Here is a 14,144-nt window from a genome sequence, read left to right as displayed (position 1 = left end):
ATATCATTACACATATGGGTGAGTTTAGTGATTTGGTACTCTGCTTATGTGTTTGCCCCTATTGGGAGATTCTATAGTGGTAGCCCGTGTCTATTGTTTTGTTTTATTCGTTATTGAGAGCTATGAGGCTAGAAATGATTTTTTTTCTGTTACTCATTTCGGTAATTTGATGTGATTTGTTGGTTATGATTTATGGTTTAGATGCTCTACCAATGTGGGAGTTCAGTATGTGTTGTGACTTTGTTAGCAGAAATTGAATTAGTGGAAGGTTTCAGTTAGTATGATGTGTATACTACTTTTGATTCTCCCTTGTTAAATTGATTCATAGTATGGTACTGATAGTGAGTGGTGCCTGGCTAGCTTGTTCGATAGTTCTTTCATGTGTTTCCTTGTATATTCAGTCATATACGTGCTATGCTTATTGGGTTTTTGCTTGCGAGGTGTGTGCCCAGATGGTGTAAGATGTGACTTGTTAATTCGGGTGAATAGTTATGAGATCTTTATATTTCTTGCATCGTTGTCAGTGTTGTGAAGGTTTGTAACAGGGTTCTAGCGGATATGAGGTTAATTGCCGATGCTGGGTTCGATTATGGACATCTATTGTGATCAGAGATGTTGTTATGGGCATATATGTGATGTGTTACATCGTGTGATTGTATCTTGTGGGTGTAGGCATAAGTTGTTGTAGCTGGTTGAGGTTGGTACCGCGTGTGGATGTAGGAATCAGGTCTTTTGGAAATGATCGGATGGTGGGAAATTGGTTCTAAGGCTTATTGGTATTGGTGGAAGGAATAAATTTCAGTTGAGATGGTGATGTCGGGCTTATGTGGTTGGGGAGACTTGGGGTCACCCACGGGTGTATATATGGTAAGTCCACTGAGTTATTTGATGAATTCGGAATCGTTCTTGACACGTTCGAGGACAAACATTTGTTTAAGAGGGAGAGGATGTAACAAGCCGACCGGTCCTTTTGAGGACTAGCATCCCGTTCGGTGACTTAAGGTCTCGAGAAGATTCGTATTATGTGTTATGACTTGCGTGTATGGACGATTTCAGTTTTCGGATGATTCGGGATCAACTCGGAAGAAGAATTCTTGTTTTAGAAGCTTAAGCAGTAAGAGTTGACCGGAGTTTTGAATTTTGTGTAGACGACTCCAAAATGGCATTTAAATGATTCCAACAGCTTTGTATGGTGATTATGGACTTAGGCGTGTGTTCGGATTTGGATTTGGAGGTCAGTATGGTAATTTGAAACATTTTGGCAAAAATTAGAAAGTTGAAGTTTTGGAAGGTTGAGAGGTTTGACCGAGAGTTGACCTTGGTGATATCGGGGTCAGAATACGATTCTGAGAGTAGGATTAGCTCCGTTATGTCATTTGGAACTTGTGTGCAAAATTTAGGTTTATTCCGGGCTGATTAGATATATTTCGGCACAAGATATAGAATTTAAAATTTTCATAAACTCATAAGTTCGATTCGAGGTGCGATTCATAGTTTCGGCATTGGTTGATGTGATTTGAGACCTCGAGCGGGTTCGTGTTATGTTGTGGACTGGTTGATATATTCATACGAGGTCCCGAGTGGTTCAGATGAGTTTTGGACGAGGTTCGGATTGTTTGGTTCATGTTATGACTAAGCTGTTTTGGCAGAACCTGGTGTGGTCGCACGAACATTGGTTGCAGGTGCGACGCCGCAGAAGCGGTACTGTAGTCGCAGAAGCGACATTGGACAGGAAGGGAGGAAGCCGTAGGAGCAAAACTCATGGCGCACCTACGTTTAGCACAAGAGCGGAAGGAATCGTGGAAGTAGCCGTTGGCTCGCATCTGCGTTTGCGCAGAAGCGGAGCTCTTCTCCGCAGGTACGAAGAGCTGCCTCCGGGACTTCTTCACAGATGCGAAAATTTTGTCGCAAAAGCGACGCAGCAGGTGCATGGAATGCCTCGTAGCTGCCAATCTGGGCAGAACATTTAGGGGTAAGTGTTCTCTACCCGAATCTCATTATATTTCATGAATCCAATGCTTTTTGCAATATTTAATTAGTGAATTAAGTTGGGATTTGGGGAAAAATTGTAAAAATCGTTCAAAATGATTTGATGGACGAATTGATGCAGGAAATTGATAATTTTGCTATGGTTGAACTCGTATCGGAATGGGTGTTTGGGTTTTATGAATGTTATAGGGTTCCAAGGTGCGAGCCTAAGGGTTGACTTTTTAGTTTTTGTTTAAGTTTGAAGATTTATTATCTGGAATTATTTCCTATGAGTTTTATTTATGATGTGAAGTTATTTATGAGTTTCGCTCGAGAAGGTCATTTTAGAGTATCGGTCTAACTTCTTTGAGGTAAATATCTTGCCTAACTTCGTGTGGGGAAACTACCCCTTAGGATTTGATTCTTTGGCGCTAATTGTGTCACGTGAAGGCCGAGTACGCTAGGTGAAGATACGTGCTCGGGCTTATTAGTGGAAAGTTTACCGTTTAGAGCTCGTAGGATCTTTTAATTGGAATTAATTGCTTTATGTACTACCTTTATTGCCGATTAAACTCTTATGTGCCTTAACTGAAGTTGTTGCCTCTTTTATTTTAATGCTATCCTTTCCGTAATTGCTTAACCTTAATTGAAATCACTATTATCTCTTCTGTAATTGCTTAGCATTAATTGAATTTTGTTATCCATTTCATTATTGACGTATTCTTATTTGGGGTCACTGATTCATGCTATCTCTCTTGTTGTCGAATTGTACTATCGTGGAATCATTGTTACACATTACCTTTCCCTTGTTGAACTATTCTTGTTAAGACTATTATTTCCCTGTGGTGTCTTTCTTTGTGTGTTCGTTCTTCCGTTTCTTTGTGTTCTGAAGTTCTTGTGTTGATTTACTTGCCGTATTCTCGTGTTATTATTGTTGTTGCTATTGTATTCAGTGTTGTTGAGCCGAGGGCTATGCGTGATAGTGATATTGAAACTGTTTTGAGGAAATGTTGTGGCATATGGACACATATTGTGAAAGTCATTTTGTTGAGTTGTTACATTTTGGAACCCGTGTTATTGTTGAGATAATTGTTATGTTGTTTGCACGAGGTTTCTGTCGTGCTGTTGGTATGTTATTTGCACAAGGTTTCTGCCATGTTGTTGTTATATTGTTTGCACGAGGTTTTTGTCGTGTTGCAGTTATTATTAATACATATGTGGTGGTATAAAATCTGTCTATTGAAACGCATGCGGTGAGATAAGGTGGGCTTGATATGCCTGGCTAGTAGAGGAACTACTAGAAGGCATGTGGTGTGATAAGGTGGACTAAAACGTAGGATGCTATTTCGGGAAAAATAATTTTCAAAACTAAATGTAAAGGCTCTCGTGGTGATATAAGTAAAGTTTGTGATTCGTTTTATGATTTGAGACTACGAGGCAGTACCTCGGTAGGGCTCTTGTTGACATTTCCCCATTCTTTTGTACTTGTCTTTGATTGTTGTTTCCTTACCATACTATTAATTGTGTTCTTCCGTGTTGTACTATTTGCTTAGTTCTATGTAGCTAATCTTGTTGTACTAGTCCTTGCTTCAATTTCATTGCTGTCTTTATTACACGACACATTTTGTGGTGAACATTTTTTTAATGTGTCATTCACTGTCTCTACTCTTACTTGTTGACTTGAATTGTAGTAGAACACTTGCACAAACATACACGTAAATGAATCACCCATATCGGTTTAAGAAGACGAATCCTGACGTTATTGACCATTACATGCACTCTTGTCTACTTGCCCTCTGTGTGAGAATTCTTTTGTTGGCACGTGAGTGGTCTGTGCGGATATTAGATATTGTCACTCTCTTGGCACGTGAGTCATCCATGAGGTTATGAATTGTAAAGTGGGCACAAGATGCTAAGTGATTAGGGTTCATGAATTGGGACCTGCGAGTTGTGATTATGAGGTTCGGTACCTCGTGGAAATGCTTGATCAGAGCTGGTGTGAAAGTGATTGTCCTTATTGAGTTGTTGCTGGTTTTTTCCTTATTTGGTTTTACCGGACATAGACTGTGTTAAGCTTACCCCACAACATTATTACCTGAGTGCTTCCTGTAAAAATAAATTGTTGTTACTAGAGTATCATTGCAATTATTGTTTTGTATTCCTTATCCTGCTTAGCTTTATATTAACATTGTTCTCTGTTAGTTCACCTTCATACTTGTTCAGGGTATTTACTCCAGTAGGTGTCTTGACTGTCCTTCGTCACTAATCCACTGAGGTTAGTCTCGATACTTACTGGGTACCGCTGTGGTGTACTCATACTACGCTTCTGCACATTTTTGTGCTTATCCAGGTGCCATAGTTATTGTTGATTATTATTTGGCTGGTCGAGCATTGCTGTGGAGACTCAAGGTAAACCTATCATCACGTTCGCAGGCCTCGGAGTCATCTTCTGATATTATACTAGAAATGTTAAAATTCTATTCCGAATAGTTGTATTTAGGGATATTCTAGCAAACTCAGTAGAGTTTATGACTTGTATTACCGATTTTGGGGATGTTATGTTGTAAATGTTAAGTTCATTTTGAAATATCCGATTTCTGCTTAATAGTTCTTTTGGTAGGTTTCTGTCAATTTATTTAGTAAGTGTTAGGCTTACTTAGTTGTAGAGACTAGGTGCCGTCACAACATCCTACGGAGGAAAACTGGGGTCGTGACAAAATGGTTGAGTGAAATCGTGTATGTTGAAAAATGTTGAACAACAGAATTTGGGGAAGTCTGAGTACCCAATTAATCTGAAGAAGTATATCATCCTCCGTGCTTGCTAAATGTTCGACAAATTGTCCGAAAGAAATTTTGTTCCTAAGTACCTTAAAATCATGTTTAATCAAGTCGTGTAATCTTGTAGAGCACAAATTTAGAGTGAAATGAGTTAGCAGTTTCTGGGCTTTGGAACCCTCTGATGAACACCGCAGAAGCGGAAAAAGGGCCGCAGATGCGGCCTCGCACCGGCGATGCCTAATTCGCAGGTGCCATTTTTGTTCAGAAGTGAAAGTTTGTAGAAGCGATACATCTTTTGCAGAAGCGGAGTCGCACCTGCGACGAGTATTCCGCAGGTGCGATGACAGGCAGAATTTAGCAATTCCAGTAGCTTTGCAACTGGAGCTTTCAGAGCCCGTTTGGCTCTGTTCTTTAGCCTAGTTTATGTGCTTTTAATTTCTTAACATAACTCTAAATGCCCGACTAACTTTGTTTTGAATTTTTTTAGGTACTTTGAGCTTATAATGGACCCGCACATGAATGAAAATGCGGTGCTTGATCGCGAAATTGAAGAAGTGGCTGAGGATTTGAACTATGATGCCAACGGATTCATGTCTTCTGATTGTCAAAACCAGTATTATGATGATCTCCTCACAAAAAAACTCAAACTTGAGAAAGGAATTGCCGATGGCAAAGTGGCCGAGCTCCTTCTAGATTTCATGGCCGGCTAGTTTCAAGCGGCTGGACCTTTTTCATCCCCACTCCATGCAAGGCTAATGAGGAATGGGTGCGATAATTTTATGCAAACTTAAAGCGCACACATTTCTAAAACCATGAACTTACATTAAGGGGAAAGATTGTGAAGTTTGGACTTGAAGAGATAAATGATGTCTACGGGCTTTAAAATCATCCGCTCGAGCCAATGTGAGAGAAAGATATTTGCAACAATGGGGATTGGCTAATCTCAAAGCTTTGTCCTACATGTCAAAGAGTGACATGGGCTAAAAAGAAAAAGGGCATCAAATGAGGTGATTTCACAGCCGGAGCAAAAATGTGATTGTATATCATTGAGAGCAGAGTGTCTCCTTGTGGGAATGTGTCTGATGTCACATATAGTAGGGCCCTAACAATTTCATGCATCCTTGATGGCATTCCAGTGAATGTTGGTTACTACATCATTCGGGAGCTGAAGGAGTATGTGCTTCATGGTGGCTCGACATTGATATTTCTATCATTGATTACAGAGTTATGCCGGCGTGCGCAGGTTAAGGAATAGGTATGGGATGGAGATCATTTGATACTGTCGGACAAACCCTTTTGCCCATTGAGAGTGATAGGAGAAGCCAGTGTGCTAAAGAGTAAGAAGAAGAATATGGAGATTGCTGTAGGTGAGGGGTCCTCCTCACAAGCTACACAGGCCGAGGGACCATTTGGGATTGTAAATTCCCGGTTTGCCTCCATTCGTAACTTAGTGTCACAACTCCCTAGTGGGCCCTCTCATTAGAAGTTGGCAGCTTCTGTTAGCAGGCTCGAGGTAGCCTATGGCAACATGGCCAAGGCACATGTAGATCTTCAGGCAGACTTCCAAAAGGAGAAAGAGAGAAATAAGAAGAAGGGCAAGTTCATGATAAAGATGTGGAGAGGCAAAAAGGCCATTTTCAAATGGAGGCATGCGAACAAGAAGATACCGGTCGAGGATAAAGATGATAGTGAAGAGTATTCCTTCTTGTCGAATGTTGCTGATGCTGATACTGATGATACCAATGATGATAAGGCTGAGAGCTCTACACGGCAGTGATGAGCCTTTTCCCGCAGTCTACTAGTCTGATACAAACCTCAAGGAGACCCTCAAACTACTCTTATTTTATTCTGATACTATGCAGTGAGGACATTGCATTGTTTTAGTTGGGGTTGGCTTTAGGGAGTATATTTTATTTATACATTGATGCTTGACTTGCGCCCTTGCTGAGCTTATGCTTTTCTATAGATATTGTATGCCCTTGCCGGGCTTGTTTAACTATTGTTTATCATGTGTTCTTGTCGAGCGTAGTTTGTGAATTGGTGATATATTTACGGATCAGTCGCTTTTGTTATTCTATTTTATTTTTATATATTTATTTTCTTTAGTAGTTTTTAGTTTATGTTATTTTTATTCTTATAGTATTAGTTGCTTTTGTTATTTTAGTTTCTTTAGTAGTTTTTAGTTATTTTACTTTTATTCCTTTAGTGTTTATTTTATTTTTTTAGTAGTTTTTAGTTTATATTATTTTTATCTCTTTAGTAGTAATATACTTTTCAATAAATTACCTTGGATTTTCTTTATGCTACGGTTCTTTCCTGAGGAATATTTTTGTGTTAAACCGGGTGCCTTTTCCCTATGATGGATGGCGTGATAACTTTCTTAAGAGAATTAGTCTTGTTTAGTTATGTGGAGACTTTTGAATTGTTTGGTACTAATAAAATTAGAATCACCCATATCGGTTTAAGAAGACGAATCCTGACGTTATTGACCATTACATGCACTCTTGTCTACTTGCCCTCTGTGTGAGAATTCTTTTGTTGGCACGTGAGTGGTCTGTGCGGATATTAGATATTGTCACTCTCTTGGCACGTGAGTCATCTGTGAGGTTATGAATTGGAAAGTGGGCAAAAGATGCTAAGTGATTAGGGTTCATGAATTGGGACCTGCGAGTTATGATTATGAGGTTCGGTACCTCGTGGAAATGCTTGATCAGAGCTGGTGTGAAAGCGATTGTCCTTATTGAGTTGTTGCTGGTTTTTTCCTTATTTGGTTTCACCGGACATAGATTATGTTAAGCTTACCCCACAACATTATTACTTGAGTGCTTCCTGTAAAAAAAAAATTGTTGTTACTAGAGTATCATTGCAATTATTATTTTGTATTCCTTATCCTGCTTAGCTTTATATTAACATTGTTCTCTATTAGTTCACCTTCATACTTGTTCAGGTTATTTACTCCAGTAGGTGTCTTGACTGTCCTCCGTCACTAATCCACCGAGGTTCGTCTCGATACTTACTGGGTATCGCTGTGGTGTACTCATACTACGCTTCTGTACATTTTTGTGCTTATCCAGGTGCCACAGTTATTATAGATTATTAGTTGGCTGGTCGAGCATTGTTATGGAGACTCAAGGTAAACCTGTCGTCGCGTTCGCAGGCCTCGGAATCACCTTCTGATATTATACTAGAAATGTTAACATTCTATTCCGAATAGTTGTATTTAGGGATATTCTAGCAAACTCAGTAGAGTTTATGACTTGTATTACCGGTTTTGGGGATGTTATGTTGTAAATGTTAAGTTCATTTTGAAATATCCGATTTCTGCTTAATAGTTCTTTTGGTAGGTTTCTGTCAATTTATTTAGTAAGTGTTAGGCTTACTTAGTCGTAGAGACTAGGTGCCGTCACGACATCCTACGGAGGGAAACTGGGGTCGTGACAAAATGGTTGAGTGAAATCGTGTATGTTGAATAATGTTGAACAACAAAATTTGGGGAAGTCTGAGTACCCAATTAATCTGAAGAAGTATATCATCCTCCGTGCTTGCTAAATGTTCGACAAATTGTCTAAAAAAATTTTTGTTGCTAAGTACCTTAAAATCATGTTTAATCAAGTCGTGTAATCTTGTAGAGCACAAATTTAGAAGTCTTGAGTATAAATTTTGTGCCAAAAATATGATTTAAAGTGAAATGAGTTAGCAGTTTCTGGGCTTTGGAACCCTCTAATGAACATCGCAGAAGCGGAAAAAGGGCCGCAGATGCGGCCTCACACCGGCGATGCCTAATTCGCAAGTGCCATTTTTGTTCAGAAGTGAAAGTTTGTAGAAGCGACACATCTTTTGCAGAAGCGGAGTCGCACCTGCGACGAGTATACCGCAGGTGCGATGACAGGCAGAATTTTGCAATTCCAGTAGCTTTGCAACTGGAGCTTTCAGAGCCCGTTTGGCTCTGTTCTTTAGCCTAGTTTATGTGCTTTTAATTTCTTAACATAACTCTAAATGGCCGACTAACATTTTTTTTATTTTTTTTAGGTACTTTGAGCTTAAAATGGACCCGAACATGAATGAAAATGCGGTGCTTGATTGCGAAATTGAAGAAGTAGCTGAGGATTTGAACTATGATGCCAATGGAATCATGTCTTCTGATTGTCAAAACCAGTATTATGATGATCTCCTCACAAATAAAAACTCAAACTTGAGAAAGGAATTGTCGATGGCAAAGTGGCCGAGCTCCTTCTGGATTTCATGGCCGGCTAGTTTCAAGTGGCTGGATCTGCTTTATCCCCACTCCATGCAAGGCTAATGAGGAATGGGTGCGGTAATTTTATGCAAACTTAAAGCGCACATATTTCCAAAACCATGAACTTACAATAAGGGGAAAGATTGTGAAGTTTGGACTTGAAGAGATAAATGATGTCTACGGGATTCAAAATCATCAGCTCGAGCCAATGCGAGAAAGAGAGATATGCAACAATGGTGATTAGCTAGTCTCAAAGCTTTGTCCTATATGTCAAAGAGTGACTTGGGCTAAAAAGAAAAAGGGCATCAAATGTGGTGATTTAACAGCCGGAGCAAAAATGTGGTTGTATATCATTGCGAGCAGTGTGTCTCCTTGTGGGAATGTGTCTGATGTCACATACACTAGGGCCCTAATAATTTCTTGCATCCTTGATGGCATTCCAGTGAATGTTGGTTACTACATCGTTCGGGAGCTGAAGGAGTATGTGCTTCAAGGTGGCTCAACATTGATATTTCCATCATTGATTACAGAGTTATGCCGGCATGCGCAGGTTAAGGAATTGGTATGGGATGGAGATCATTTGATACTGGCGGACTAACCCTTTCACCCATTGAGAGTAACAGGAGAAGCTAGTGTGCTAAAGAGCAAGAAGAGGAATATGGAGATTGCTGTAGGTGAGGGGTCCTCCTCACAAGCTACACAGGTCGAGGGACCCTTTGGGATGGTAAATTCATGGTTTGCCTCCATTCGTGACTTAGTGTCACATCTCCCTAGTGGGCCCTCTCATTAGAAGTTGGCAGCTTCTGTTAGCAGGCTCGAGGCAGCCTATGACAACATGGCCAAGGCACATGTAGATCTTCAGCCAGACTTCCAAAAGGAGAAAGAGAGAAATAAGAAGAAGGGCAAGTTCATGATAAATATGTGGAGAGGCATCAAGGCCATCTTCAAATGGAGGCATGCTAACAAGAAGATACCGGTCGAGGATAAAGATGATAGTGAAGAGTATTCCTTCTTGTCGAATGTTGCTGATGCTGATACTGATGATACCAATGATGATGAGGCTGAGACCTCTACACGGCAGTGATGAGCCTTTTCCCGCAGTCTACTAGTCTGATACAGACCTCAAGGAGACCCTCAAACTACTCTTATTTTATTCTGATACTATGCAGTGAGGACATTGCATTGTTTTAGTTGGGGGTGGCTTTAGGGAGTATATTTTATTTGTACATTGATGCTTGACTTGCGCCCTTGCTGAGCTTATGTTTTTCTGTGGATATTGTATGCCCTTGCCGGGCTTGTTTAATTATTGTTTATCATGTGTTCTTGCCGAGCGTAGCTTGTGAATTGGTGATATATTTGCGGATCAATCGCTTTTGTTATTCTATTTTATTTTTATATATGTATTTTCTTTAGTAGTTTTTAGTTTACGTTATTTTTATTCCTATGGCATTAGTTGCTTTTGTTATTTTATTTTCTTTAGTAGTTTTTAGTTATTTTATTTTTATTCCTTTAGTGTTTATTTTATATTTTTAGTAGTTTTTAGTTTATATTATTTTTATCTCTTTAGTGGTAATATACTTTTCAATAAATTTCCTTGGATTTTCTTTATGCTACGGTTCTTTCCTGAGAAATATTTTTTTGTTGAACCGGGTGCCTTTTCCCTATGATGGATGGCGTGATGACATTCTTAAGAGAATTAGTCTTGTTTTGTTATGTGGAGACTTTTGAATTGTTTGGTACTAATAAAATTAGTCTCTTGTATGTGAAGTGTGAATTAAGAATACCCCTCCGAATTTTAGTTGTAAAGTGAAAAAGTAAGTCGCATAGGAAAGATCAATTTTTGTGATAACTTTTTGGCTCATTTTGTGACTCTTTGACCACTAGTTGGCGTGATATTCCTCTAATTGTTCTTATTAAGAAGTGAAATTGATTCGTCTTGATTAGTTCATGTGCCATGTGTGTTAGATTTTGTTAAAAATAATTCTTCTGTTTACTTTTATCATCTAGAACTTGCCCGGTCAGTCTTTCAATGCTAATGTTAATTATGTTTGGTTGGAGGGATGACCTTAGCCATTCTTTGTGATCTTTGAAAAAGCCTCTTTAGCCTTTCGAGCCTACCATTGCATAAATATTATCACTAGTTAAACCCATTTGAGCCTCTAACCCTTTCTTTGGCTACCTCAGTACAAAACTTTACCCTTTTGTGAAATAATTCCCTTTTTTAAACCCGTCCCTCCTTTAATATTAAAGATGAGGCTAAAAGCCTAAGTTGGGGGAGTTGGTATTAATTAGGCAAGCTTATGGCATGATATTTTGTAAAACTTGAAATTCTTTGTTGAGAGTGAGTGTCTTTGTGCATTTGTCCCTTGTGTTATTATTGTAAATATGGTGATTTTGGGACTGTCTTTCTTATGAGAGAATATGGATTATGATGGATTGGTGACATTGATATATTTCGAATTGAGTAAATTGAGCATATGTAGTAGACTAGTGCTTTTGAGTCACTTCTTGAGGCTTGGTTGTTCTCACTTGATTATTTTGGAACTCCATTGCATTCTTGAGATTGTATTAAATGAGGGAGTTATTTGGTTGAGATTTACATGCTTGAGCCAAAATTATTAGTGCCAAGCAAAGCCATAAGTGTTATGCTTAATTGAAAAATATGCTTTGGAAATGATAGCGATGCTAATTGTGCTTTAAATGGAAGAGCCTCATTGAATTTTTTGTTTTGATTTGCTTGAGGACAAGCAAAAACTTTACGTTGGGGGTGTTGATGAGTGGTGATTTTATCACTTATTTTGGTCCCTTTTGCTTTAGTTTTTGTATCTGTTCATTATAATATGAGGTTGTTTATGGTGTGTATTGCTTGATTTTCAGGTAAATGATGTCTTGAAGAGAGTTGAGATTAAATGTAGTGGATTTGTACAAAAAGAGTAAAAGAAATGCAAATATTTCTAGTGGAATCGCATCTGCGTAGAATCTTTCGCACCTGCGATCTCGCATCTCCAAGAAAAGCTACACATTTGCGGAAGAAGATCTGCGAGGCAGGAACCGCATCTGCGATTGATGAAGCGCATCTACGGTAGTGCTTCTGCGCTTGAAGACCGCTTCTGCGGATGCGCTTCTGCGTCCTTTTGTCAGCTTATGTGGAATAACCATTTTCCACCAAAAGTCGCTTCTGCGAGCAGGTATCCGCATCTGCGGAACCGCACCTGCGAGAATTATTCCGCAGGTGCGGCTATTGGGCATCAGACCTGGGAAACTTAGGCATTTCACATTTTCTCCATTCCAAACCCACAAATACACGACCTATCTCATTTGTAAAAGATCTTTGGCCGATCTCTGGACATATTTGGCATATCTTGACAAGAGAACACAAGTTTTGGAGCTAGGGTTCTTCCACACACTTGGGTCTTGAAGATTTGAAGCTTTGGTTGAGAATTTCTTATCCATTTATGTTCATTTCTTCATTTTCTTGCTTTGTACTGAATATCTAAGTGTGTAGTATTTTTTCCAACACTTGAATCTTGTTTATGGGAATATTCATATTTAAAGTGTGAATTAAATATCTTGTTATGCTTATGTATTGAACGATTTTTATTTATTATGCAGTGAGTTATTGTTTCTTGAATTATTCTTGTTCTTTAATGTTTCCAAAGGGATTAGCTAACCCTAGGACTCGCCCATTATATATTCTACCTAGGGATAGGATTGAACTACTTATAGCCATATTCAGGTGTGCTTAATCTCTTAATTATTTTAGGGATAATTCAATCAGGAAGTCTTATTAGTCTTCGAATAAGTTAATATAGAATTATTACCGGAGGCTAATTAACATAAACTTACTCATATTTGAAAAATCGTGAAATACATTGGATCGTTACTTGAGTGTAATTCCCATTGCAGCCATGCTTGTAGCCATTGATAATTTTACTTGCTTTCTAGGTTAGTTTACATTTTTTGCATTTAGATATCAATATTTCTCAAAAACCCTTTCTTAATGTTTGGCTTAGCACAACAAGTGATAATTCTCTTACATGTCTAATCGCTTACATATTGTTCTCTGTGGGATTCGACCCCGACTCATAGTTGGGTATATTATATTGCATGCGACCGTGTCCATTCGCGAAGAGCACTGCCCAGAAGGCCATCGCGATCACGATAGCGACATACTCTACGTGTTCGCGTAGGCTTAGCCTACCTCACCTTCGTGTTCATGAGCCTGGACTCGCGTTCGCATAGAGTAAAGGTTCCACCTCCCAGTTCCCCTTCCTAACCCTATGCGTTTGCGAAGGAATAGCCATGTTCGCGAAGGGCAGACCCCCCACTGCTTCGTGTTTGCGACCATCTCTTCGCTTTCGCGAAGAACAATTCCTCCCCAGTCCCAATTTACACTTTGCGATTGTGAAGAAGCATGCACCAGAAACCAACAGAAGCTAAACCAACATTTCCTTAAGTTCAAAAACATCAACAACCTATCTGAAACTCACTGGAGCCCTCGGGGCTCCAAACCAAACATGAACACAAGTTCAAAAACATCATGCGAACTCGTTTGCGCGATCAAAATACCAAAATAACAACTAGAATTACGAATCGGACACCAAAACGAATAAACTTTTCATAGAAACTTAAGAAATTTTAATTTTCAAGCGGACGTCCGAATCATGTCAAATCAACTCTGTTTTGCATCAAATTTTGCAGACAAGTCGTAAATACTGAAATAAACCTATACCAAGTTTCAGAACCAAAATCCAAACCCGGTAGCAATAAAGTCAAATGACGGTCAAACTTATAAACTCTTTAAACCTTTAAATTTCTAGTTTTCAACAAATTACGTCAAATCATGCTAGGGACTTCCGAATTTGATTCCGGGCATACGCCCAAGTCCCAAATCACGATACGGACCCATCGAGACCATCAAAATAATAATTCAGGTTCGTTTTCTCAAAACATTGACCGAAGACAACTCAAATATGTTTTGAAGTACGATTTCACATTTTCATCAATTGTTTCACATAAAAACCTTCCAAAAAAAGACACGGACTATGCACGCAAATTGAGGAAGGCTAAACGAAGCTAATCGAGGTCTCGAAACAGAAGAACGAAGGTTATGACTAAAAATGACCTATCGGGTCATCACATAGAGTCCGGGGCTGGCTCA

This window comes from Nicotiana tabacum, chromosome 12 (assembly GCF_000715075.1).
Source record: "Nicotiana tabacum cultivar K326 chromosome 12, ASM71507v2, whole genome shotgun sequence".
In the NCBI taxonomy this organism is placed as follows: domain Eukaryota; kingdom Viridiplantae; phylum Streptophyta; class Magnoliopsida; order Solanales; family Solanaceae; genus Nicotiana; species Nicotiana tabacum.
Note: the sequence above shows the minus strand (reverse complement) of the source record.